Source organism: Mastomys coucha, unplaced genomic scaffold, assembly GCF_008632895.1.
Source record: "Mastomys coucha isolate ucsf_1 unplaced genomic scaffold, UCSF_Mcou_1 pScaffold9, whole genome shotgun sequence".
NCBI lineage: Eukaryota > Metazoa > Chordata > Mammalia > Rodentia > Muridae > Mastomys > Mastomys coucha.
In genome coordinates this window covers 109,162,119-109,189,664 of record NW_022196915.1, presented here as the reverse complement: position 1 = coordinate 109,189,664, position 27,546 = coordinate 109,162,119, and the positions used below count along the sequence as shown (strand labels likewise).

General features: G+C 36.1%; 1 protein-coding gene and 3 long non-coding RNA genes across 4 annotated transcripts in view; 3 read left to right on the top strand and 1 right to left on the bottom strand.

Moving 5' to 3' along the window:
• Positions 1 to 27,546, top strand: part of Fgf14 (fibroblast growth factor 14) — a 669,954-nt gene that overhangs the window by 325,903 nt on the left and 316,505 nt on the right. The gene's annotated exons all lie outside the window — the stretch shown is intronic.
• The window catches only part of LOC116084632, a 372,091-nt gene that overhangs the window by 318,710 nt on the left and 25,835 nt on the right, over positions 1 to 27,546 (top strand). The gene's annotated exons all lie outside the window — the stretch shown is intronic.
• Positions 11,573 to 15,214, top strand: LOC116084631. The gene is made up of 3 exons (XR_004116191.1): positions 11,573 to 11,956; positions 13,108 to 13,174; positions 14,738 to 15,214. It is a non-coding gene; the product is annotated as an uncharacterized LOC116084631 (long non-coding RNA).
• On the bottom strand, positions 18,138 to 26,282 carry LOC116084633. The gene is made up of 2 exons (XR_004116193.1): positions 26,233 to 26,282; positions 18,138 to 18,381 (listed from the first exon to the last, which is right to left on the bottom strand). It is a non-coding gene; the product is annotated as an uncharacterized LOC116084633 (long non-coding RNA).

Genomic DNA, 27,546 nt, shown 5'->3' with positions numbered 1-27,546 from the left:
GATACTGTCAGAGCCTCTCAGGAGATAGCAATATTTAGGCTGGCTTACCCTTCCTTCAGTCTCTACACTTCTTCGCATTAGCAATAGTGTCTGGGCTTGGTGTCTGCAGATGGGAAAGATCCCTAGATGGGGAAATCTCTGGATGACCTTTCCTTTAGTCTCTGCTCCACTCTATGTCCCTGCATTTCTTTTTGACAGGAGTGTCTGCATTTCTAAAGATGAGATTAGAACTTTGGTATACTATAATTTTATAGATGCTATGAATAATTATTTCAAAGATATCATTCCATAATCATTATCCACACTAATTAACACAAATTTAGGACAATACTTAAAACTTAAATTTGCTATTATTAGTAAAAAATGTTATATGATTTTTAGAAATTTCTATAATTTTAAAATGTATATTTTAATTAATTTCTTGAAAATTTCATATAAGGAATGCTGATAATAATCACTATAACTCCTTCCCTCATTTCCTTTCAGATCAACCCCACCTCCTTATCTCTCAACTTAGTTTTCATTTAATGATCCTTCAACTCCAATTTGTGCTATCAATTTTTAAAAGTTATGTTTATTTTATATTTTAATGTGGTTTTTGCCTACATGTCTGTTAAGTGGATCATGTGTGTGCTTGGTACCCCAGAACTCATAAGAACAAAGATACCTCTTTAGCCCTCAGTTTTTGTAATTAAAAATTAACTTATTTATTGGGTGTGCACACATATATTTGCACACATATACATGCATACACCCAATAAGTAAGTTAATTTTTTTACAGTGTACTTTTGGAGGTCAGAGGGCACCTTGTAGAAATCAATTTTCCTTATACCATGTGGGTCATAGTGACGAAACTCAGATTGTCAGGCTTGATGGAAGGCACCTTTAATAACAGAGCCATTTTCCCAGCCTCTCAATTTTATTTTTATTACAGGATTAGGTATAAATATTAATTTTTTCTTGTAGAATTTTAATGTAATCAATATTGATATAAAATTTACATTGATATAAAATACTTTCTTGTACTCATTTAAAGTGTTTTCATCAGTTTAATACAATTTAAGTTCAAGTGCAAATATGAATTTCCATATACAGAGTATCCCATACTTGCCTTGAATTTCTTTATAGTCCAGGATGGCTTCCAAATCACACTCTCCCTGTTTTGTTTTCCTGAGTGCTGTGATTTATGACATGTTCCACCACACCTGGATACCCAGATATAAATATTAATTTTAAAACATGATATAATCATAGGCCTCTGAGATAAAAACATCACATGACAAAATCCTTGAAACATTAGTTTTGACGATATGAAAGATTTATAAATCATTGAATTTTAAATGTCTTAATTATAATGCCTTTGTTCAGTGTCTCAATTACATATACAAGGGTTTGCTTGCTGATACTACAATAAATTATAAGCTGTGGTTGTTTTAACTCACCACCAAGGCAGTGCTAAACTCATATGGTCTGTATGGTAAAATCTGTGGCCTGCTACATGGCAAATAATGCAACAGCTGTTATTCACAGCTTTACTGGTAGCATACTGTAAAGCTGAGTGTTTTCATGGACCTGAAATCCGCTTGATAGTCCAGATCGCCTGTAGAGATTGCAGAATAAACTTGAAAAGGGGGAGTTAGAGGTCAAAAAGTGTCAGCTCTGTAGTGGTGCAGAGACAGCTGATGAGTTTTAGGCACATTTAATCCTATGGCCTTAGATGGGGTCTGAATTCTCTTGTTCCCTGAAGATAACCCTGCTTTTTGTTGCTTTACATATTTTATTACTAGCTTCTGCTATATGACATTTGTTTTAGAGACCTCAGTTTACAACTTCAATTTCCCCATTCTTTGTTTTTACTTTCCCATTTGTTTAGTGATATTTTGAGTAATGTTTACTCAGGAAATGTTAAGGAGTAATATTTAGGTTACTTTTCCCATATGAAATATGTTACCTCCCACAAAAAAGCAACTTGACTGTAGGTGAGAATTAATAAATCATAAAAGTTTGTTTGTTTTTTAATTAAAACTGTACATTCTTGTGTAAGTTCCCTATCTATGCTCTAAGTTTGTAGGAGGTTGGACACCAAATGGTTTCTGTTTCTTTAAAATGTTTATCTGGGTGTCTTAATAATGACTGCTTCTGGAGTGGCTTTCTCTGACTCATCCCTCTTCTTGTATTCTTTGCTGTCACTGTCTTTACAGTGAATTTTTATGTTTCTGTAGCTTCTATGGGAAGTAGAGATCATCCTCCAAAATCGGTGACACAGTTTGCCGAGACTTCATCCTACCCTGTGTCCTCAAATGAGGATGGATATTTTGCACTCTAAAATTCTACCTTCTCTCTCGCTTTCTTTGATCTGTTTTTACATTGTATTCTCTGCTTAAGGTTTTCTTCTAGAAAGTCTGTATATACTTGTGCCCTCTCATGAAGGCTCTAGGGCAGCAGGGTACTCTACCTTTCAGTACTAATGGTTTCTCTCCTATTTTTGATGGAGGTTTGTAGAGGTGTGCCCATTTATGTGCACATGCACATGCACACACATACACATACAAACACACACACACAAACACACACACACACAGGAAAAGTCTATCAACTAACAGAAGAGCAGGAGAAAACAAGAGAGTTTATTAATATATCAGATAGATTCATTTAAAACTAAATGCCCGTGAAAGTTAAAAGGGCACTTCAGATGATCAACCCTACCCTATCACATGATGTTCCACTATAAACTATATCAAGGAGGACCTCTGGTAGATTTGTCTTTGCTTATCTACAGTGACTCTATGCTTATATCTTTGGTGGAAGCTCTGGTTCTTCCTTTCTTCTTTCTGCTTCACTATTTTACTGTTATTTTCTGAGAACTTTCTGTATTTTAGTGCTTCTAAGGATAGAAATAGTTTTTGATTTTTTTTCTGCTCCTGTGATCTTTGCCTGTAACTTGGAGAGGAAGTATATAGGCTTTTGATTGTCAGAGTGCTCAGTCTTAGTTATTTTGATGTTGTCATATAAAATTTTGTTTTAGCTTAGAAAAGCTTTTAGTAATCATTGTTGCCTGGCAAGTAAGATTACAGTCCTTAGAGAAACTGTTACTAGGTGATCCTAACATATTGCATGTAACTTGTCTTTGTAGTATTCTTATTCATGAGGACTGAATGTGATCTCATTGTTTAACACAGCTTCATCTTACTTATGTACTTATTTTTCTAGCCTTATTGCACTCCTTTGTCTAAACATTTCTTATAAAATTTAAGTGGATCTGTCCCCTGTAAAGTTATTTAATTTTGGAGCCAAAAGAGCAAACTCAGAAGCCTTTCATTGGGTAGTGAAAGTGTCTTCTTGAATTTTTTCATCATTATCAGTGTTTTTGTTGTTTGCTGATGATGATCTCCATTTTTTTCCATCTTGAATAGAACTTTTATTTAAAATGTGTGGATTTTTCATTTCATGTAATATTTTATTCTTTGTCAATTTTATATCATGCACCCTAAATCGCTCATCTCCTGATCCCTTCCTACCCAGGACTCTGCCCTTGCAACCTCCCCCACCAAAAAAAAAAAAAAAAAAAAAAAAAAAAAAGGAAGAAAGAAAGAAAGAAAGAGAGAAAGAGAGAAAGAAAAGAAAAAAATTTCATTGTGGAAGCTATAGTATATCACAGTGTGTCTCACAGAATACCTTTTGTCTATGCTTCTGGACATCCTGTTGTAGCCTGAGTCATGGAGATCCTGAAGCTCTGGACCTGTAGGACTACCCTATTCATATGTTCCAGCAATTCATAGATGGGGTAGCTGTTGCGGTGGGTCAACTCAAAGCTCTGGATCTGGGACTGAGTAGTACTTAAGCTGGTTAGTCTGCCAGCTCTCCAGCACCCACATCACCAGGGCTAGCTCTCTAGCACTACCCTGGCTAGCTCACTCCGTGCTACAGTCAACAAGGGACAGAGCCAGCTATACCACTCTCATGTCCTCTGACCAGCTCACTTATTTCGAAGCCATGCCATCAGGGCCAGCTTATTGTGCTGCCCAGACAAGGGACAGATTTCCCTGGTGTTATAGCTTAGGTAAGGGGCAGGGTTAGCTTTCCTGCAGTCATGACCCCTGAGCCAGGTCTCCCACCTATTGCAGGTGGCACTGTCATCTATCTCTATCTAATCTAATCTAATCTAATCTAATCTATCTATCATCTATCTATCATCTATCTATCATCTATCTATCTATCTATCTATCTGTCTGTCTGTCTATCTATCTATCTATCTATCTATCTATCTATCTATCTATCTATCTATCATATACATACCTACTTACCTACTTACCTATTTACTTCTGTTTCTTGCAGGGTGAACTGCAATTTATTTGATTGATTCTTTCATGCATTACATTCCAAAGACAGTTTTCCCTCCCTTCTCTTCCCAATCCCTCTCCACAACCTTACTTCTTCCCCAGATCCAAAACCCTTTGTTTCCCTTCAGAAAAGAGGTCTCCCAGTTTTATCAAGCAAACTTAGAATAACAAGTTACAATAAAACTAGCTTCTATCAAGGCTGGATGATGGAACCTAGTAGGAGTAAAAGTGTCCCCAAAGGAAGCTAAAACAGTCAGAGACAGCCCCTGCTCCCATTGTTGGAAGTCCCACAAGGATAACAATCTACACAACTGTAATTTATATGCAGAAAGCCTAGCAAAGACCCATATAGGCTCCCTGCCACTTCAGTCTCTGTGAGCTCCTATGAACCATGGCTAGTTGATTCTGTGGGTCATGTTCTTGTGATACCCTTGATCCCTCTTGTTCCCAAAATCCCTCCTCTCTGTCTTCTGCAGGAGTCCCCAAGCTCACTTTGTAGACCCCCTCCCCAAAGCCCGGACAGTAAACGGAGCGCTGCCCACCTGTTGAACTGAACCGGTTACATTCAGAAGCTCCACCCCCATTGAGCAACAAGGAAGTAACTGATTGGACTGTTACACTGACGTAGTTTGGGGGAAGGGTTTTGCCCCAGGTATTTTACCTGTTGCGGGAACAAAGGGTATTATTAAAAATTCAAGATGACTGAGTGACCAGACCTCGTGTCGTCTAATGTTTTAATTTTCCCACGTGGGTACGGTATAGTATGGCTAGCCTATCTCTTATTTCTCTTTCAATCTCTTCCTATCTATTTATTACTCCTATTACCAGAAGAACCCTTTATTTCATTTACGTTGGCACTGGATGCCAACATCACTTTACTGTTTGGCTGTGGGTCTCTGCATCTGTTCTATCAACCTACCAGTTGCTAGATGAAGCCTCTCTGATGATGATTTTACTAGGCTCCAGGCAACCTGAATATCATTAGGGATCATTTCATTGACATTTTTTCAAACATGTTTGAATCTATCCTATGTCTATGGACTATCCAGACCCTGATACCTGATTCTCCAGACAGTGCCAGGCATGTGCTCCCTCTTGTTGCTTGATCTTAAGTTGAATCAGTCATTGGTTGGCCACTTCCATAATTTTTGCTCCATTTTTACCCCCAGTGCATCTTATAGGCCATACAAATTGTAAGTTCAGTGTCCAAAAACTCTCACTGGAAACCTTGCCTGATTACAAAAGATAGCAGGTTCAGGCTCTGTATCCCTGTTTATTAGAAATCTTAGCTAGAGTCACCTCATAGGTTCCAGGGAGTTTCCATTGCACAAGGTTTTGACCTTGCCCCTGAAGTACCCAGCAGTTAGTTCTCTCTCCCATATTCTTTCCCTAAAACCTTCCACCTGATCACTCCTGCTCCCATCCCTGCCTACTCCCAGTCCACCTACAATATCCATGTACTCCCTACCCTCATGAGCCCTTCTTGTTACTTAGCCTCTCTGGATCTGTGGACTGTAGCATTGTTATCTTTTACTTTGCAGCTAATATCCACTTATAAGTGAGTATATACCATGTTTGTCTTTTTGTATCTGGGTTACCTCACTCAGGATGATGTTTTTTTCTAGCTTCATTCATTTTCCTGCAAATTTCATGATGTCACTTTTTTTTTTTTAACAGTAATACTCCATTGTGTAAAGGCACTACATTTTCCTTATCCATCTTTGGTGGGGGGACATCTAGATTGTGTCCAGTTTCTGTCTATTATGAATAAAGCTGCTATGAATATACTTTAGCAAGTATCCTTGTGGTAGGATGGAGTGTCCTTTAGGTATGTGCAGGAGTGTTATAGCATGGTTTTGGGGTAGATCATTTCCCACTTTTCCAAGAAACAGGTGTATTGATTTCCAACATGCCTGAACAAGTTTGTACTTCCTCCAGCAGTGGAGGAGTGTTCCCCTTGCTCCACATCCTAGGCAGCATGAGTTTGTCACTTGTGTTGTTGATCTTCACCATTCTGATAGGTGTTAGAATCTCAAAGGAGTTAAATTTGCTTTCTCCTGATGGCTAAGAATGATATTAAACCTTTCTTTAAGTATTTCTCAGACATTTGAAATTTGAAATTTCTCTGTTGAGAATTTTCTGTTTAGATCTATACTGTTTTTAAATTGGATTATTTGGTTTATTGATGTCTAATTTCTTGAGTTCTTTATATATTTTGGACATTGTAGAGTTGGTGAAAGTATTTTCCTATTCTATAGGTTACCATTTTATCTTATTGACAGTATCCTTTCCTTACAGAAGTTTTATAGATTCATGAGGTCTCACTTATTTGTTGATCTTACTGCCCTTTAGATTTTGCTGTAACTTAAAATAATTGTGAATCTCACATTCGAACTGCTTGTTTTTTTTGTTTTTTTTTTTTTTTTTTTTTTTTTTTTTTTTTTTTTTTTTTTTTTGGTTTTTTGTTTTTTTTGGTTTTTTTGTTTTTTTTGTTTTTTTAAGCTGGAGAAGAATTAACAGGAGAAACAGTATGCTTTTAAATAAATGTACTCTAGAATGTGTGTTTGAGGTTTTGGGAAGACAAAAGGCAGAGCACTTCTTGGTAAGCAGTTAACACATGGTGAGAGCTAAGCTGTGCCATGCTGTGGAAAGCATTGAGTGGGGATTTTATTTTATTTTTTCTATAAGTCATAGAGAACCTTAGAGGAGGTAGATTTCATGAGCCAGGTGATCCTACAACAAGGGGCAGGAAGATGAAGAGGAAGCTAGGTTTGCTTGATGACAAAGGAGAGAATTTTAAAGTGTATTTATTCTTGAATAGGTTCATATACCTATACAGATATAAACATATGCAATGCTCTTTGTCAAATTTACTCCATTATTCTCCCCTATTTTCCTTTCTCTTCCACCAAATCCCTTCTTCTCAAGTTCTAGGTTCCCCTTCTATTTTCACATGATTTTTCTCCTGTCACCCACTGCATTTAGTAGTGTTGCTGCATGAACATGTTTTGGGAGCCATTATTTACTTGAGCAGGATCAATATATCAGTAGCTGTGCTCCAGAGTAATATAACTTCCAGCATTTAACTTCCTGTAGCTCCTTAATTTGGGCCTTTGTCCAATAAGAACTATTCCTTAGTTAGAGAAAGTTACTCAGACTCAGGATTTAGGAAAAACAAGAACAACAACAATAAACAACAAAACCCTAGAAGAGAACCTTGTTAAGCAAATTTCCCTTTAGAATATTTGGAAACATTATGTGTATAACTCAGAAATTCAGAAGCATATTGGAGGGAATAAACTATGTAATAGTTTAGCACTATGATATATTAGAAAAGAGTTTTGTAAATGTGAATTTTTTTTGCAATCATAATATTTTTATTTAGGTATTTTCTTTATTTAAATTTCAAATGTTATCCCTTTTCCTTGTTTCCCCTCTGAAAACTCCCTATCGCTTTTTTCCCTCTCCCTGCTCATCAACCCACCCACTCCTGGCCCTGGTATTCCCCTACACTGGGGCATAGAGCCTTCACAGGACCAAGGGCCTCTACTCACACTGATGATTGACAAGGCCATTCTCTGCTACATATGCAGTTGGAGCCATGAGTCCCATCATGTGTACTCTTTGGTTGGTGGTTTAGTCCCTGGGAGCTCTGGGGTTATTGGGTAGTTCATATAGTTGTTCCTCCAGAAAAACCCATATTTGATGATAAAATACTCATGCATGTCAGTGTTGTTTCTGTTCACAGTCTTTGATAAAACAGTATCATTATTGACAAGGTAAATTCACTGGTTCTCTTGTGTTTGAGTACCTAATTTGTTTCTTGGGGAAAATTAAAAACCTGATGCAAAATAACCGTCAGAAAAAGCAGTGACTTTTTTAAGTTCTTGGATCACACACTGATAACAATGATAGAGAACTCTCAACATTTATTAGATATCAAGCAGAGATAAATTTCTCAAAGTTACCATTATGAATTAGCCATCTATTTTAAGGTGGGAGCATTCTACCATGGTAATTATGGAGTCAAAACACATTAATAACCCTTAATAACCCCTGTTAAAAGCATGGTGTTTTAAGCTGAATGTTATTATTAACACATTATGTATATTCTTAAGTGCTGAGACTCTACACTTATACATTAAATACACTTAAACAGAAATTGGATTTACATTCTATTCACTGTATGTATCTTGAAAATTATTCCTTTTTTATGTTGGAGGTAGAATTGCCTAAACAGTGTTATTCAGCTTCCATAGTTAATCATTTAAAATTCTCAATATACATTATTTCAGGCCTGACTACATAAGGGCCTCATTCCTGGAGAAGACTAATTCTCCTTCTCTTAGTAGTCACTAATTGATGGTATTACTTAGTAAAGGGTTATTGTCCTGTAAAAATTTTCCTTTCCACTTTAGCACGTCTACTGGTTTTGTCCTGGTTCAGACCTTGGTCAAGCATCCATATTATTGAGGCATTATGAATGGAAAGATAAGGGGGAAATTGTGTAATTATATTTTAACTTTAGAGAACAAAATTTAACAATAAATTAAGTGTTTAATATATGTATATGCCTGTATATCTCAAGTATGTGTTATTTCTTCTCTCTATAGTCTTCCTGCCTCCCTTTTCTGAATGTAGGGATTATAGAGATGTACCACAGTACCCATGTACTGTCTGTTTATTTTATAAGGAACTATCCCTTAGATCTTTGAAATTGATCTTAGTTATAGAGAAATTAGTGTGAAAAGATGTTTTAAGAAGGCACTAACCTGAATCACTGTCCACTCAGAGACCATCATTGCTAAGTTAAGTGAGTGACTGCAGGAGATCAAGGACATTCCTAGGATTCATTGACCTCATCTCTTAGAACAGAGTACAAGGGATGCTTCCTGAGTAGTCTACCTCCAGCTTAAGTTACACACACCAATTTTCAGATTGATGGTGCATATCTCTTTGGGCAAAGTGCTATTTCTATGCTAAAAACTTCTACTAAAAGCCCTGCCTCCCTTTCCCTTTATATGAAATGTACCCAGGCTCAACAGATGATGATGAACCTCTTGGCTTGAGCACAGCATGGTTAATCATTTCAATATTGTTTTCCTTGGAACAAAGGATAGTTCTTGAACTTTTGGAACAGTATTTTGTGGAAAGATTTTTATTTAAAAGAGAACAGCAAAATGTCACCAGATACATATGACAGAAACTGCATCCCATTATCTTTTTCCCTTATATACGATAAATGGAACCGATCATACATATTTGAATTGCATTTTTTATAAAATTATTTAACTTGAAGGTAAGCCTTTTTCATAAATATATACTTATGTGTTTATACCTTTTTTACAATGTGTATTGTGAGGTAATGTTTTCTTCTTTTGAATTCTTCAAAAAGTGTTGAAGGACCTTAATGTGATATAAGAAAATGCAACTTAGATATAGCTATCTTTCTTTAATGGGATCCAAGAGTATATGTGTAATAGTCATGAAGTTAATACAAGCAATAAAACACATTTGAAACTTTAAAAAGATTTGAACATCTTCTGAGCCCATATAAAGCACATTGCCATCAGACCATTAGAAAAAGTAGATATTTTCTATAACTTACTTCAGATATCTGTTTTTTTTTTCTGGAATTATTATTTATTCATACAGCATAATTATTCAGCATCTTGTTACCAGTATTATTGCCTCTGTAAATTATTCTTTACTTCAGTATTTAAATTATGAGTTTTAGAAGAATGACTTCAGCTTCTTCCAGTGGGTGAAGAATCAGTCTTTCTTAGACTTGATTTCTCAGGGTAGGGTGTTACCAAAGAAGGACTTACCCTTCTAAGAGAAAGGGAGGAGGTACTAGAGGGAGGTGTTTATGAGGGTAGAACCAGAGTGAGAGAAGGAAGGTGGCTGTGATCAGGATGTAAAATGAATGAATGAATGAATGAATGAACGAATAAATAAATAAATAAATAAATAAGGATAGGTAGTGGGGCCTCTTTCCTGTGCCCACTCATCACCACATAGGAACCACACCCATAACAAATATATGAGATAATACTGTGCCTCCATGTGAGATCCACCTTCAGAGATAGCACAGCCAAGGCAGAGAGTGGAAAACCACAGTAAGTGCCAGAGCCATCTTCAAGATTTATAAAGCTTTAGTAGAAGATAGCCACACCCACTCATTTGCACTTTCCCCAAACCTGCATTTTCACTGCAGTGATAAAGTTGCTTAGTCCTTATAAACACTATAGTATTGAGAGCTAAAAATGCTTGGCCTTGTCAGACCCTAATATAAATTTATTCCTTTAATTCTGATACTGTAATTATCTAGACCAAATGAAAAACTTGTCAACTGCCATTCTCAATGTTCTCTTCCTCTGACTGCTATTTATGGATCAAGAGTGTGAGCTTTCAGATGTTCCTGTAGCCATACGTTTGCTCTGCCATCATGAATTATAACTCCCTGAAATCATAATCCAAATTTAAACACTCACATTTAAAAGTTACCCTGGTTGTGACTTCTTAGAATCACAATAGAAAAGTAACTAAGACACATAGGAAAACAAAAAAGATGTTCAATGAGAACTTATTTGTTGAACACATATTTAAGATAGGTATCATAATTACCCTGGTGCTATGAATTCCTCCGCATCAATAGTAAGTCCTTCCAACTTAATCCAATCATACTAACAGGTATTTATTGAAAAGTTAAATGCTTAGTCAAGCAAATCATTGGGCAATGTCTAATATGCTTAGACCATTCTCAATTCACTTAACAAGAATTTCAGATTTAATTTTATTTCAGATTTAGAACTTGGGATATCTTCACTATTAGATAGATCTATGAGTTATTTTTGTAGCAGCCTGTAAAATACTCTACTGACAAATATGCCATTCCATTGCTGCATCTCAGCCATTAACTCAGGACATTTCATTTGCCAAGAGAATGTTCAAAGCAGAACATGAAATATGTGGCATTTTTCATAACAATTAGCATGTGTTTTGAAGGACATAATCAATAATAATGCTTTGCTATTAGGAATTCAAGGTGCTCTGACATCACCAGCCACACCATATAAATATTAGTGTGATCTTGACTTTTTCTTAATATGAGCAGAAATTTTACCTTCTTGTTTGTTTAAAGCAAATGACTAATCTTATTTTATTTTATTTACTCATTTATTACTCTGTATGTTTATATACACACACACACACACACAGACACACACACGGGCATATGTTAATGTGAATGTGGAGGTCAGAGGAGAACTAGAGAGCTGGTTTTCTCTTTACAAAATATGGCTTCTAGGTATCACTCTTGATGTAAAACCTATGCATACATGTATTTTTCAAAGCAAGAGAATAGATCAAATTGTTTTTTAAGTTTTTCAGTAAAAATGAACTTAATTTCCATTTTAATAAATTGTTATGTCATCTAACAAAAGACCCTAATTTGTTCCAGAATTTCAACTGCTGCTCAATTGGGAGACAATGAAGGATCATGTATTGTTCTAGCTGCTGGACCTTGGCAATGCTTTGTAATCACATTTTTTAAAAAACTTAATTGCTAAGGAAGCCAAGAATTTCTTCTCTCTTAATTATAAGGAACAGTAAAGGTAATGTTACTTTATATATCAGAACCAGTTCTGAGTAGAGAGATTTTTGGATGGGATTAAAGAAAGGCAACAAAGGCAATTAAAAGATGCAACTAAAATCTAATCTTCTAAAGTGTAGACTATCTAGGACATAAGTGAAAGTATCTATAGGCCCATGCTCCTGCAGGAGTTAGACATGAAAAAAGTCTTCTGAAAAATAGTAACACAGTTTGGCATCCTTTAACTCTGAACACTAGAGTCTTTTTAGAGAGCATATCAGTAACACTTCTGTCAGAAGCCATCTAGGGTAGACTAAAGGCTAGCAGGTGATCTTCCTGAGATGGTTTCACCATAGACTGTGGACTGTGATGAATGAGCCTTTGTAGGTAAGGCCCAATGAATAACAATTTCAGTATTGATTCTGTTCTTGATATGCCTTTCCTGTCAGTATTAAATTAATATATAGTTCCTGGGCATTAGCAGACCCTATTGGGCAGATTTTTCACAGATCAATGAAAATGTACTGTCTTGTAGTGATGCTATACAGATGATTTCTTAATTATGAATGATGATTCTATAAGAAGGGGAAATAAAGAAAGGGAATAACATTTGAAATGTAAATAAATAAAAGACCTAATAAAAAATTCCTAAAATTATTCTAGTAATTATTAAGCCATTTTATATTAGGACTGCAATTAAGGCACTAGGGCTTGGACTTTTGCTCCATAGGCATATGCAAATGTGGAGATGCGTGTGTGTAAACATGAGATAAGTAGCTGAATTCTTCAACAGGAGTGTATGAAGAATATATGTGCATGAATGTGTTTATGAACGTGTATATATTCATGCATAATTGTTGTATATTTTTTTCTTTCTGTGAGAATGCCTTTCTCCTTCTGATTCAATAAAAGTTTATTACTCCAAACCTCCCTCCCATCTGGCAAGCAGGAGGCAATGCTTCTTGGCAAAGAGAGAAAGAGGAGCCCTGGCAATTAATCCTTTTCTTAATCCACCCCATCCCCACACACACTGTTAAGTGTCAGATGCTAATTTGCCCAGAGGCCTGCAGCTTCTGGATTCAGAGTAATTTAGAATATAGACAGGTAAACATTATTATACAAACCAACCTTAATCTCTCATAATATCAATCTCTTCCCCTTTTTCTGCTTCAGAGAGTACCCGGCCTACATCTGGTGAACTCACTTCTGGTATGAATGTTCACACCAATTAAGGTGAAAGGTAAATGTCCCTAAAGTGGAGCTTGGGCACTCAAAGATTTCATGAAGACACGTTAGTATAAAGAAGCATAGAAAACAACAGTAAACACTAAAACATTAAGAGACTTAGAAAACATATATCTTAGGTAAGACATCCTGTGCCTGATAAAAGATGAAGTAAATTCAGCAAAAGAAATAAAATCAAGTTTTCAAGGATAGAAATAAATTAATAGAAAGAAATAAGTTCCAGCACAAGTTTTAAAGTGTGATGAAGCTGCTAACTACCTCATAATTTTTGATATCTGTGTTTATTTCAGTAAAAATATAGTTAAGTTAAATAAACAAGAAAGGGGAAATAAGAAAATATTTTTTCCTAGTTTACATGTTCTAGGACATAATGAGCCTTTATCATAATTTCGATGAAAAGAACAAGATGACAATGACATTATGTGACCCCTGGTGCTAGGTCATTTGAGAGAATTCACTTGGCTTTTAACTGTGTATTTTCAATTCACTGGAGGACTAGACACATCCCCTTCCATTGAGGCCAGACAAGACAGACCACTTAGGGAAACAGGATCCTTAGGCAGGCAACAGAATTAGAGGTAGCCCCTGTTCCAGCTGTTGAGGGATCTGCATGAAGACCAAGCTGTCCCGCAGTTTCATGAACCGGGTTCTGCCTCGACCGAAGGGAGAAAGGAGACCTTAAACACAGAGTTCGAGAACAAAAGGACACAAAGTCAAGTTGAGGGTTTCCAATCAAGGCTCCTTTTTTCCTAGGGCAATCATTTTTAAAATGATTCATACTTACACATGTGAAACATCGTCTATTTCCCTGCCTTTGCGCCAGGATCTCTTGACCTGTAGTTCCCTGCAATGCAGTCTTATTTAACACTCTTACTTCTTGAAGCCATATGCAACAAGATTCTATCTCATCTGAGAGGTTTTTTTTTAGAATAAACAAACTTTTATTTTAAAACAGTATTACATAAAGCAAAATATCATTTAATACAACTTGAAGCTGCAATAAACCTAATCTGGCATCATAACTATACATAGAGTCAAAAGCAAAGGATAAAATGTTCAATACAGTTAATAAACACCTACCAGCTCTCTGGTGTTAGCTTTACATGGTATGGCTTTCTCACAAACAAACAACCCCCCCCACTGTCCCCCAATCTCTTCTCCCTAGAGTTTTCAAAGCTGCAAGCCATCAAACTATGTCAGAGATAAACCTGCTCAGTAGCAATGAGTCAGTTTACATGGAGACAGAGAGGTTTCATACAAATCAAGAGGAAAAGGTGGCAGAGAGATTTTTTAATGCATCCTTTTCAACCCTGATTCCTTTTGTTAGAAGCAACTTTTTTACATTTAATACCTCTGCTTTCATCTCATTTGAACTCATTCTCACCGTTAAACTCCTAGGTGAAATTAAACACCGGGTCAGCGCCAACTCATCCTAGCCCCTGTATGCTTCTTGCAGAACAATTCCACAGTATTAAAATAAGGCTAGCACTAGCATTGAAAATATCTACTGTGCAGAGTGGTGTACAACCTTTTACCTTTACCTTCTGAATTCTTTTAGGCAGGGCCCTGCTTCTTAATGGTGTCTCCTTCACCTATCCTCCGTATTCAAGCTCCACCTTTGGTTGGTGGTTCAGTCTCTGAGAATCCCCAAGGATCCAGGTTAGTTGACTCTGTTGGTCTTCTTGTGGAGTCCCTACTTCCAACAGGTTCCTCAAACCTTTCCTCAATTCTTCCACAAGACTTTCTGAGCTCAAGGTAATGTTTGGCTGTATGTCTCTGCATCTGTTTTGACCAGCTGCTGTGTGTCCTCTCAGAGGACAAATATGCTAGGCTCCTGTCTGCAGGTATAACAGAGTATCTGCAATTAAGAAATTGGTTTTTGCCTCAAGAAATTTTCTGGGGAAGGGATGGTACTAGAAAACATCATCCTGAGTGAGGTAAATCAGATCCAAAAGCACATCTATAGTATGTTCTTAGTTATAAGTAGATATTAGCCATAAAATACAGGATACTCATATTACATTCCACAGACCCAAAGAAGCTAAATAACAAGGGGGACCCAAGGGAAGATGCTTAAATCTCATTCAGAAGGGGAAATAAAATAGTCATGGTCATCAGTGGTGTATGGAGAGAAGAAACTGGGTGGGAGAGGAGATGGGGAGAGTGACAGGTTCGGGAAATCAGGTGAAGGGATAAATGGAGAGAAAAGGCCCAGAGAGTAAACAGTAATTGGTAGAAGAGAATCTCCAGGAGTATCATAGACCTGGAATGGGGGAGGCTCCAGGGAGTCTATGAGGGTAACTTTAGCTGAGACTTCTAGTAATGTGGAATATGGAGCCTGAAGTGGCCACTTCCTGTGGCCTGGCAGGACTTCCAGTAGAGGGATAAGAACACCAACTCACCCACAAAACCTTTGACCCAAAATGTGTCCTACCAACAAGAAGTGCAAATACATCTCTCTGCAAGATGTCACAGAGACCAAGGGAATGGCCAACCAATGACTGGTCCATCTTGAGACCTCTATCTACTCTTAAAGAAAGCTTGGCTAGTAAGATGAGGAAAGAGTTCATATTTCATCTTATGCAAATAAAAGTTTCTTAGAAGATACCCAAATGAAAAACATGTAGTCTTAGGACTTAAATCTCACTTAAAGCAGTTTGAAAAATGAATAACATACTTCAAGAATGAGAAATGAATTTAATACTTCTGGAGGAAAACAGTACATGCTTAAGCGAGCAGATGATATTTGATCTGGATCATGAGAGATGAATTGCACTTGGCCAGGCATTGACTCAAAAATACATTTCATACAGGAGAAAGTGTATGTGTGGAATTAAAGATGTAAAAAGGACCAGCAAATGTTGAAGATGATTTTTAAAAACTCTAATTGAATATAACTTGCATGAACTAGGTGAATAGAGATGACTTAGAAACTAAGTTTGATTCTTATACTAATGGCACGCTGAACTGTGAGAAATAATCATGGAGCCAGTAAAGTTTTTAAGTGGTGGTAGTGATCTGTTATTATTAGATAGAAAATAGGTGTTAGGAGAGTAGATAATGACCTTCAATAGACGGAACTGAACCTGGCCATCCCAAAGAATAGTGATGAGAAAGAGAAAGGATGTGAGGGATTAGAAAGGGAAGAGGGGAACTGGTCTGAGAAGGTAACTGTGCACATAACACTGATGGGAGCTGCTGGTTGGTTTTACTTTTATTTTGATACTCAGTTTACAGGAGGGAAAACAGGAATGACTACTAGAAAATGCAAAAATAACAGCCATTTGTGTTGGAGGAGAAAGCAGAGAAATATAATGACCATGATTAGAGACACATTTTTGAACTTAGGTTGGGATATGTAGGGCCAATGTCTAGTAAGATGTGGAAAACGAGAGATATGGAAATAATTGGGAATCTACAGCAGTAAGTAGTAAGTGGTGTCTTGATGAGAGTCTAGAACACTCAGGAAAAACCCTGAAGAGCTGGAAAACAACAGAGAATGGCAATGTAATTCGTACTAGCCCATGAGTTAGATGATAAATGTCAAAGAAAGAGATTTCTAAGCCTAAAAGTATCACTGGAATGCCACTGTATTTCCTCAGTTGCAGTAGAGTGACCAGGCAGCATTTCTGCAGCATCACTCACACACTCCAGATATCTTAAGTTCAAGTGAATGTGTATTCTACAAGTGTGACATTATAAAAGAGGAGGAAGAATTCTTGGAAAGGGCACTTTTAAATATACTTATTCTTTAAAAGTCAGGCTCATGAAACCAATCTTAATTAAATGCAGCAGATTACATATACATGCACACATACATGTACATGTGCATGCACACACACATAAGGAGAAAGAGAGAGAGAGAGAGAGAAAGAGAGAGAGAGAGAGAAATGCAGAGAGAAAGAAAGAGCGTAAAAGCCATGAAAATAGAATGAAAGCCATTATAGAGAGAAATAGTTTTGTGGGAGTGGGAGGGAGATAAGAGGACACTTTGAGGGAAATATAACCAAATTATATGTGTATGAAATTGTGAAGAATAGATGAAATTATATTGCTAATATGATATGTCATACAATAAGGTAGTTTTAAAGTCAAGGCCTTAGAGTATTGTGTTCATAAATTCACAAAATATGAACCTACTTCTTTTTTTAATTGGCTATTTTCTTTATTTACATTTCAAACGTTATCCCCTTTCCCAGTTTTCTTCCCTCCTGAAAACACCCTATCACATCTTCCCTCCCTCTGCTTCTATGAGGGTGTTCCTCCACCCACCCAACCACCCACTCCCACAACATCCCCACCCTTGATTTTCCTACACTGGGGCATCTATCAAGCCTTCATAGGAGCAAGGACCTCTCTTTCCATCGGCACATAACAAGGCCATCCTCTGCTACATATGCAGCTGGAGCCATGTGTACTCCTTTGTTGATGGTTTAGTCCCTGTTCGTTCTAGGGAGTCTGGTTGGTTGATATTTTTGTTCTTCCCGTGGGGTTGAAAACCCCTTCAACTCCTTCAGTCCTTTCTCTAACTAGTCTATTAGGGACCCTGCCCTCACTCCAATGGTTGGCTGCAAACATCTGCCACTGTATTTGTAAGGCTCTAGCAGGGCCTTTCAGGAGACAGCCATATCAGGCTCCTTTCAGCATGCACTTCCTGGCATCCACAATACTGTCTGGGTTTGATAACTATATATGGGATGACTCTCGAGGTGGGACAGTTTCTGGGTTGCCTTTCCTTTAGTCTCTGCTCCTCTATACTTTATCTTCATATTTGTTCCTGTGAGTATTTTGTTCTTCTAAGAAGGACCAAAAGCACTCATACTTTGAGCTTCATGTGGTCTATGAATTGTACCCTGATGAACCTACTTCTTAACCTAGACCTTTAAAGATGTTAGACAGTATTCCCTTACATAAGTGACAACAGATTGGTTCTCTTAATTTAGTCAATTCTGCCTATCTCTGTTTCCAAACGTGTTTTATTAAGCACAGTGTCTATAACCACATGGGTATTTCTGTAAACCACTAACAAACGCTGCTCATGTGTCTGTGGTTTAAGGGAACTTGTACAATCAAATTTTCTTCCTTAACTCATTTAAAGCACAAGTTAGTAGTATACTATTGATGCTGGATTGAATACCAGCAGATGATATGAATAGTGAAGGTGGTGAGCCTTTTCACAGGAGACCAGTGTTCCAGTAAAACCTAAAGAAAACAAAAACAAATAGAATTTTGAAGTTTTGTTTTCTTTCTTATAAAAAAGATAATCACTTCATTATCTTGATTATAAATTGTAAGAAATCTAGGTCCTTATATATGTTGAATTAACTTCTCCATTTTGTTTGTTTGTTTGTCTGGATAGGTTTGGAATTTTATGGGATGTGAATAAGATTTATATCTACTGTGGAGCCAAGCATCTGATTCTTGGAATGTGCTTAAGTTGTTCTAACTTTTAAGCATAGTTATTTAACTGTAGTATAGTATATTATAATACAGTATAGTTTAGTGTAGTATAGCTGTATATATACTGTAGCAAGTATTGTATAGCTGTGTCACTTCACCCTAAGGGCTGTATTTGTCATGTTCTATGGGTTTTTCATGGTTGTGTTCTTTCTGTGTTCATTTTTTATAAATAAATAAATACATACATACATACATACATAATACATATATACATACATACATTTTCTAATTTAGGGGCTTGACTGTAAATGGTTGCCATAGACTCATAGGGAATGGCATTATTGAAGGTGTGGCCTTGTTGGAGGAGATATGGCCTTGTTGGAAGAAATGTGTCACTGTTGGTGGACTTTGGGGTCTCACATGTCAAACCAGGTCTAGAGTCTCACTCCTTTCTTGCTGTCTAACAATCCAGATTTAGAACTTCCACTCCAGCACCATGTTTGCGTGCTTGCCACCATGCTTCCCAGTGGACTGAACAACTGAAGTATAAGACAGCCCCAATTAAATGCTTTTCTTTTTAAGAGCCCAGGACTAGATGGGTTTAGTGCAGAATTCTATCAGACATTCAAAGAAGATCTAATACCAATACTCTTCAAATTATTCCACAAAATAGAAACAGAAGGATCATTACCCAATTCGTTCTATGAAGCCACAGTTATGTTGATACCAAAACCATACAAAAACCCAACAAAGAAAGAGAACTTCAGACAAATTTCCTTTATGAATGTCAATGCAAAACTACTCAATAAAATTCTCCCAAACCAAATTCAAGAACACATCAAAACGATTATTACCATGATCAAGTAGGCTTCAACCCAAGGATGCAGGGATGGTTTAATATATGGAAATCCATCAATGTAATCCACTACATAAACAAACTCAAAGAAAAAAAACACATTACATTTCATTATATGCTGAAAAAACATTTGACAAAACTCAACATCCCTTCATGTTAAAAGTCTTGGAAAGATCAGGAATTCCATGCCTATACCTAAACATAGTAAAAGCAACACACAGCAAGCCAGTAGCCAACATAAAACTAAATGGAGAGAAACTTGAAGAAATCCCACTAAAATCGGGGACTAGACAAGGCTGTTCACTCTCTCCCTTTCTATTTATTATAGTACTTGAAGTTCTAGCTAGAGCAATTAGGCAACAAAAGGAGGTCAAAGGGATACAACCACCTGTTTTTAAGATCACAAATTACTTCTGTTCTTTTAATGTTCATAATATGAATCTATTCTATTGTATTTTTAATTTTATTTATAGTATTTTGCAGTTTCAAAATTTGTTTGATATTTTCAAAGATAATTTCAATGTCTCTTAAAATTCTGGGTTCTTCAGTGTTTTATAGGTTTCACAATTTCCTCTATCTTGATGTTTTCTGAGAACATTGAAAACATTCATTTTGAATAATTTGCCAGAAAGTTCATATAGTTCTATTTCTTCAAAGTCTGCATTTTGGTGATTCTGGTCTTCTTTCATGAGCCAATTTATCCTCTTAGTATTTTTATCTGTTGCTTTGCATTAATGTCTGTGCATTTGATAACTCAGTCATCTCCCCAGACTCTGTGGATAAGTTTCATTGTTAAAAGAAATTCCTATAGGAGATCTGTGTATAGGAGAGTAGGACATTTACTCTCTTGTTCTGGCACCAGAAACATGGGCAGTGGTGTTGTCTTTGTGCAACTGACATCAGTGTTGATGTCCCAATAATTCTCAATAGCAAATATTGGAAAACCAAAGTGATAGCATATGTTAGTGTCTTTAATGATGATGACTACTAACATTTTCTTGGTCTCTTTTACTTACAGTGGGGAAGAAGTGGCCTTTGCACTGTTACTTCACAGTACATTACAGCTGCTTCCCCTAAAACAAACAAACAAACAAACAAACCAGTGTACTGAAGCCTGAGGCATGTTTCTGATCTGCCTATGAATTTATTTTCTAGGAATGGAGTTATAACAAAGACCTACATACTAGATAGGCTCACAGTGCAGGTTGCTAGAATTTGGAGGTTCTGAGGTCAATGTGTCAACAAAACATTTATTTTTTTGGTACTATGAAATACAATCTTTTCTTTGCTTGTCACTTATATCCTGTTACTTTGCTGTTTTTGTAAGAATTTTCCGTTTTGTAAATTTCTCTTTCATGTTCAAAATGTAGGCTCTCTCTCTCTCTCTCTCTCTCTCTCTCTCTCTCTCTCTCTCTCTCTCTCTATATATATATATATATATATATATATATAAATCATATTCACACACACACACTATAGGATACCATATATATTGCATCAGTGAAACCTGCTGTACCCACATAGTATGATTTCAGTTTAATTTAATTAATTATATACCTTTGTTGTCTTCATTTCCCAATAAGGTCAGATTCTAGGTTATAGTAGTTAGAAATTCAGTGTATAAATTTTAGAGGGACATCGAGAAAACTATAATATTCCTGCAACCAACAATGAATTCTTAATGATGAGCCACACTTTATTTAGTTCTTTGTGTCTTTATCTCTTGATTACTTGTTTAGTTTTGCCCTCAAGCTGAACACATTAAGAGTAGACTCATCTCAAACAGAACTCTGAGTCTCATAGCAATGCCAAGGCTGGGAATAATGGGTATAGATGAGGGTTCCATCTTGGAACAATGATTTAAAAAAATAAGTAATTGGATATTCAGATTCATTTAGGTAGAGAACACATACATTTTGATTAATTATAATCAAGAATGTGGGCATAATAAAGAGAACATTTAATCATGCAAGTCAAAATTTGTGTGCTTCATTAAAATTATTTATGGCCTTAAGATTTACTAGTAAGAGTAAAACTAATGGCTTCACAGATTTAAATGATTATATCTTTTTACTGAAAAGTTCTTTTTTTAATAACTGAAAAAATTTATTTGACTATTGATATTAAATATTTTTTCTCAGGAAATAGTCTCAAGTTTTCTTTCTTTTCTTTTTTTTATTATTTTTTAATTTACTTTACATCCCAATATCAGTCCCCTCTCGTTTCAGTACTCACTGGCACAGAACCTCCCTCTACTCCTCCTTCCCCTACCTCTACAAGAACAGTCTAGCAGTGAGATGAAATGTTCCAGTTGTTCTGATGTTGTACAGTGTTCACCCACTCAATCCAAGATTCAAAATTTTTACTAATGCTAGACATGCTCTTTATCCTTGGGATACATCATTGAATGTAATGTAAAAGCAAAATTCTTTATTTTCTATCTACTGAAGAGCACTTACAGTGTGGTGTGCCACTTAAATAATATTTACACAAGTATAGACAAGGTCAGAAAGGAACAAAAATTTGACCTTTACAAATTGAATGAGCTAGGCTGCAGTGACTAATAAATGAGAAAGACATGAGGAATCTCAGGAATCCTCTGGTAATGACATGGCTCAGTGCACATTTCACATCTCAGTATCACATATAGAAGCCCTGTCCTACCAAATGATGCTACCTCTTTATTTACATTCCATATCAGTTCTTACACAAATTTAAACTGTCTTACCATCCATCTTTAATGAAAACTATGGGTTCCTATCATATGGTACATAATAGTTGACACAGAGCTGATTCTGTTTTTGAGAAAAAAAAAGTTATCTGAATGAATATGGCTTGAAGAAATAAGCTTTCTCTTCTGTGGCTATGTTTTTATTTGTTTGTTTGTTTGTACAAAATGGTACAAATAATTTTACTATTAAATATAAACCAAAAATTTCAAGTATATTCCTTTACTATGGGAAAGTCTTATGCAAATAGCAAGTGGACTAGAACTTACACTTTTAATTGATCAACTCTTTCATGGTCACCCAGATTCTTTGAAGAGATTATATGCATGTAATTTCACACTGCCATTCATGTTCTGACATCTGTGCTAACATTGTAGGACATATAGCTTGAGAGTATAGTGTTTCTTGTAGTATAGTTTATATATTGAATTGCATATACTCCTATTAAGTATTTATTTATTTATTTATTTATTTATTTATTTATTTATTTATTTATTTGGTTTTTTGAGACAGGGTTTCTCTGTATAGCCCTGGCTGTCCTGGAACTCACTCTGTAGACCAGGCTGGCCTCGAACTCAGAAATTCGCCTGCCTCTGCCTCCCAAATGCTGGGATTAAAGGTGTGTGCCACCACACCTGGCCCATTAAGTATTTATTATTTCTTTGTGTCTTTGTATTGCACGTAAGGCATTACATTGATTTTCTTTTTGGAAAAATAATCTGAAGAAAAGTTATTTCAGTCAAGCAAATAGGAACAATATCCAATATTTGATTTTGAAAGGGAGTACTAGTTTTAAAAGGAACCAAAATGTTAAGTGAATGGGAGTCAATTCAAGCCATCATTGATTGAATACCTGTTACATTTAATAATAGGTTCAGTAAATATTATATCTTCCTCAGTAAGTATAACCATCTGTGTTTAGATACAAGTTTTATCACCATGGATGAACAGTATGGGAGCTAGTCTTAATAAAAGACCTTGCTTGTCTAGCATTTGGGGAAAAAAAGTCAGGATTTAAATTAATAAAAATAAATGGCCTTTGAACTCCATAGAAAAAGTAGATGTGCATTATATTTTTCTTAAGTTTACTTAGATCTACTGATTAGAAAAATAAAACATTCAGAATACACACTAAGGCTTCTCACTAATATCTTTTAACAAAGACTCTAGAATTTTCAGAGATTTAACAAACCAAAGCAGTAAGGAAATAAACACAATAATAGTCAACAAATATTTAGGCAAATTTTAGCATGGTTAGTATACCCTGTGGAAAGTCTCCCTGCCTCTCTCCTATCTTTATGATGTCTGTGTTAAGTATTTTTGACTATCTACATTTTACAGATTTAGATGTATGATCTGGGCTCAACAATTTAAAATGACACTAGAGAGAGTCTTTGTTACTCTTTCTATATCAGCTGTCATTGTGAAAATATGTCAATTTGTAAAACACTCATATTAGTCTCTAAAAAAGAGTCATTGTACAGATAGAAATATGACAGACCACACTGTGCCTACAACCAAGAAAATAGGAGATAATATGGGAGAAAGAATTGACTGTAGAAATTATAAGAGAGAAAACAGTGTGTCAGAAACCAAAAAGAAGAGAGTTTTAGGGAACTAGGGGAAATCTCACAGAGAAAATTTTGTTAAAAACTTAAATATTTCAGGCAATTATATTGTTTTGATTTCTCAGGTTTCTCAAGGGTGGGACTCCAGCCTCCTCTGCTAGTGAACATATATGAGGAACCATGATATTTTAAAGATAATTTTAGAATGAGAGGTAATATTTTTTTTCAAAATGCTTCATGCTGATACCTTTCCCTCAACCACTAACTGGAATAAGAGAAGTTAAGAAGCTTCCAATAATAATAGGTCATAATGATTCATATTTGTCTTTTGAATTGCTTTATAGTCATTTGCTTCAATGGAAACAGCTCTAAACTTGGTTATTATATTAATTACTTAAAAATAATATCTTCCAATGGATTCTAACATAAAGGTATCTGTCTTCTCAGTAATCTATCTATCTATCTATCTATCTATCTATCTATCTATCCCATTGTCTTTATCCATATCTCATACTTCCTTATAATAACACAAAACATCAGTTTTGTTAATGTTTCTCTCATTCCTATCTCATTTGTTTATTCACACTGGAGGCATAACCTAGAGTTACCAAATATTTGAAATAATGGAATGTCCTGTTTGTGACATCTTAAGCTGCATTTTGAAAGTATTTTGTTCATGTTGAAATGGTGTTTACTTAAATATTACATGATTATATATATGTATTTGTATGTACACATATATATGTACACAGACATATATATTTGTTATACATATATATATTTGTTATATATATATATATAGTTGTATATAGTGCTTCTGAAGAGAAAAGTATCCATGTTCTGATCCTGTGAACCTGTAGTTCTGTTTATATTATCTTATACCCTTTGCAGGGAGCCAGATGACTTGACTTGCTATTGTTGGAAAGCATGACGTGAATCAGGTACTGCGGACATGAATACCCCACTAGCTCAATTCAGTTTTCACAGTCTATAGGTGTTCAATGTCCAATTGAATTAAAAAATACATTATTTAGCATTTTTAGAACAAGACTTTATGCTCTTTAATGGATAGAGATTATGGCGTAGACTATTCAAACATTCATTCAATTATAATAATTCTACTTTTACTTTTTGTTTTGTTTTGGTGTATGTGTGTGTATATGTGTGTGTGTATGAATAGTCTTTCTTTACCCTCTCTATATTTATTCAAAGATAAAATTTTAAGTATAGTTTGTGACATCTTAAGCTGTTTTTAAATTATTTTGCTCATGATCAAAATAATGTTTACTTAAATATGTCACATGATTATATATATGTATATATATATATGTATATGCACACACACACATACATACAATGTATCATCAATATAAATAAAAAGTATTGTATATGGTGCCTCTGAAGACAAAAGTTTCCATGTTCCATTCTTGTGAGCCTATAGTCCTCTTTAGGCTATCTTACATAACAAAGGGATTTTTGTTTTGTTTTGTTTTATCTTTTTAAAGATTTGCAATATTTTTATGATATTGACAGGGATCAAAGATATTCTGGATCTTAAATATAGTTCTATAAATAGAGGTAAGCTGGAGGAAACATTCAAGGAAAATTTTTGCTAGATTTTCAGATAGATGTTGGAGGACAGGAACTAAAGAATAGAGGAAACCTCTATACACAGGTGATGAGAAGGAAACAGATTCTTGGAGCCTTCAAAGAGTGCAAATTTCTGCTGATATCTTCAGTTTATCCTGTAGAGATCTTTTGGACTTTGGACCTCTGAAATTAATTATGCTATAACAAGTATTAATTAAAAGTAAGAGTAAATTCCTTTGTTTTGATCCTTAATATTAACTAGTTACCAATAAATTCTTATTGACCTAAGGCTAATATTTACCAAATATAATAGGTTGCTCAACATATCTGAATAAGAGTTATAAACAGCTTAGACCATAAGCTCCTCAGAAAACACATTTCATTTGTGTTCTGATGTGTTCACTTAGAGATTGTGAAGAAAGAAGGATATGGGCCTTGCACTCTCAAGTTCCTCTCTGAAATTATTAAAGCATATGAATAAAAATTATTGAGTTGAGCATATAGCTCAGTGGTACAGTGCTTCCTTAATATCTAATATGTCAGAAGGGAAAATAAATATTAGCATATTTTTTCTTTATCAAAATTAATATTGTCCTTTATTCTCATTTATTTTTGTGACATAGAAAGCTACATTTCTCAGAAGCAAAATGTGGATGAGCATAGCTTTGACCTGAGAATCACATGTTGATACTTATTGTCAAAGGAAATATGAGAAAATATTTTTTCGTCTTCTCTCCTCTTTTTGTTACAAACTAACTCCTTCATCTCTCTGGGAATTTCTGATATATCATAGTATTGCGTCCTCCCCATCTGTCCGGCAAGAAAGACATGACCCGGGAACTCTTCAGTTTATTTCAGGAACCTTTTAACAATGTTTCTCCCTCCTGCTTCTCCCTCCTGCTCCTCCTACCTGCTTCTTCTACTTCTGGCTTCTGCCTGCTTCTCCTCTCTCATGCCATTATTTAAGCTCCACCTTCCTGCCTCTGGGGAGCCATTACTTAAGCTCCGCCTTCCGGCCCACCCTCGGCCGTTGAGTACTCCCAAGCTTAGCCAATCCCAATGGGCCACATGGCAAAAGCAGATAGGTCACCAGATGTGGAAGCAACCAATGGCAGCAAGCTTAGCCAAATGAGAGCTTGCTTAGGAGACTGCTTGCTCTTGGAACAGCTCTCCACAGTTCCCCCTTTTAGTTTTTAAACAAAACAGGCAAGAGTAGAGGTCTGATCTCTGATGCTGGAAACAGGGACATTGTACTGATTCTCACTTAGGTGTCTTCCACCCAAAGAGTACCAGACTCGTCCAATACCGCTTCTCAGAGGCGGGGTCTGGGGTACCAACCCGCATGCAATCAGGCGTGCTCTTCTCGGGGCCACTAGAAGCTGACCCGGAGTGCAGTGCTTCACCTTACAGCCTGAACTTGACAATCATTTTTGTATGACTGCCAGCCATACCTGGGGAGACTGTCCTGCCTCAATGTCTGTAAATGCTTGCACAATCATGGCTGCATTCCTTCTCTGAGTGAACCTGATCCTGCATATATACCACAGGCCCACAAGGCAGACCAGCAATAGGAGACCAACTAATCTAAAGGCAAAAATGGAACATCTAACTTCTATTGGTACTAAAAAAGCGAGGAAACACTCGAGCATTATATGAACAGAATATAGGACAATAATCTTGAAACTCTCTCCTCTTCTTTTCTAAGTCTTCTTGTATCATCGAATCCCCCCATCAATCTTTTGCAGGATCTTCATTGTCGATGACGGGGGAATCTTCATTCTTTTTTCTTGATGACTCTGTGAAGGAAGCAGAAGGAGGGCTCTCAGGGCTGGAAATGTCCCTGGAGTGATTAATATCATCATCCCCCTGTTGGGGCAAGTATTTTATGTCTCTGGCTGGTATCCAGATTGGTCTTTTCTCATTTTAGGGGAAAACACAGCCAAACCCTCTTCTGGCTGTCAAGAGTGGGTCTGGCCCTCTCCAAGCTCTGGTCAGTGGGTCTCTCCACCTGACCGATTTATCCCAGCAGGCATGGGAAAAGGTATGAACAGATACAAAAACATATTTAAGCTTTATAAAAGAAGAATGATGAGTAACATCTATCTGCCATAAATAGTTGGATTGAAGTCCACGGGGGTTGCTCCCCAAAGTCTGGAGGGGTGGCACCTGGAAAAAAAGTTGGCAAGATTTGCATGTGTGGACAATCTTTTTAAGATCTTTGACT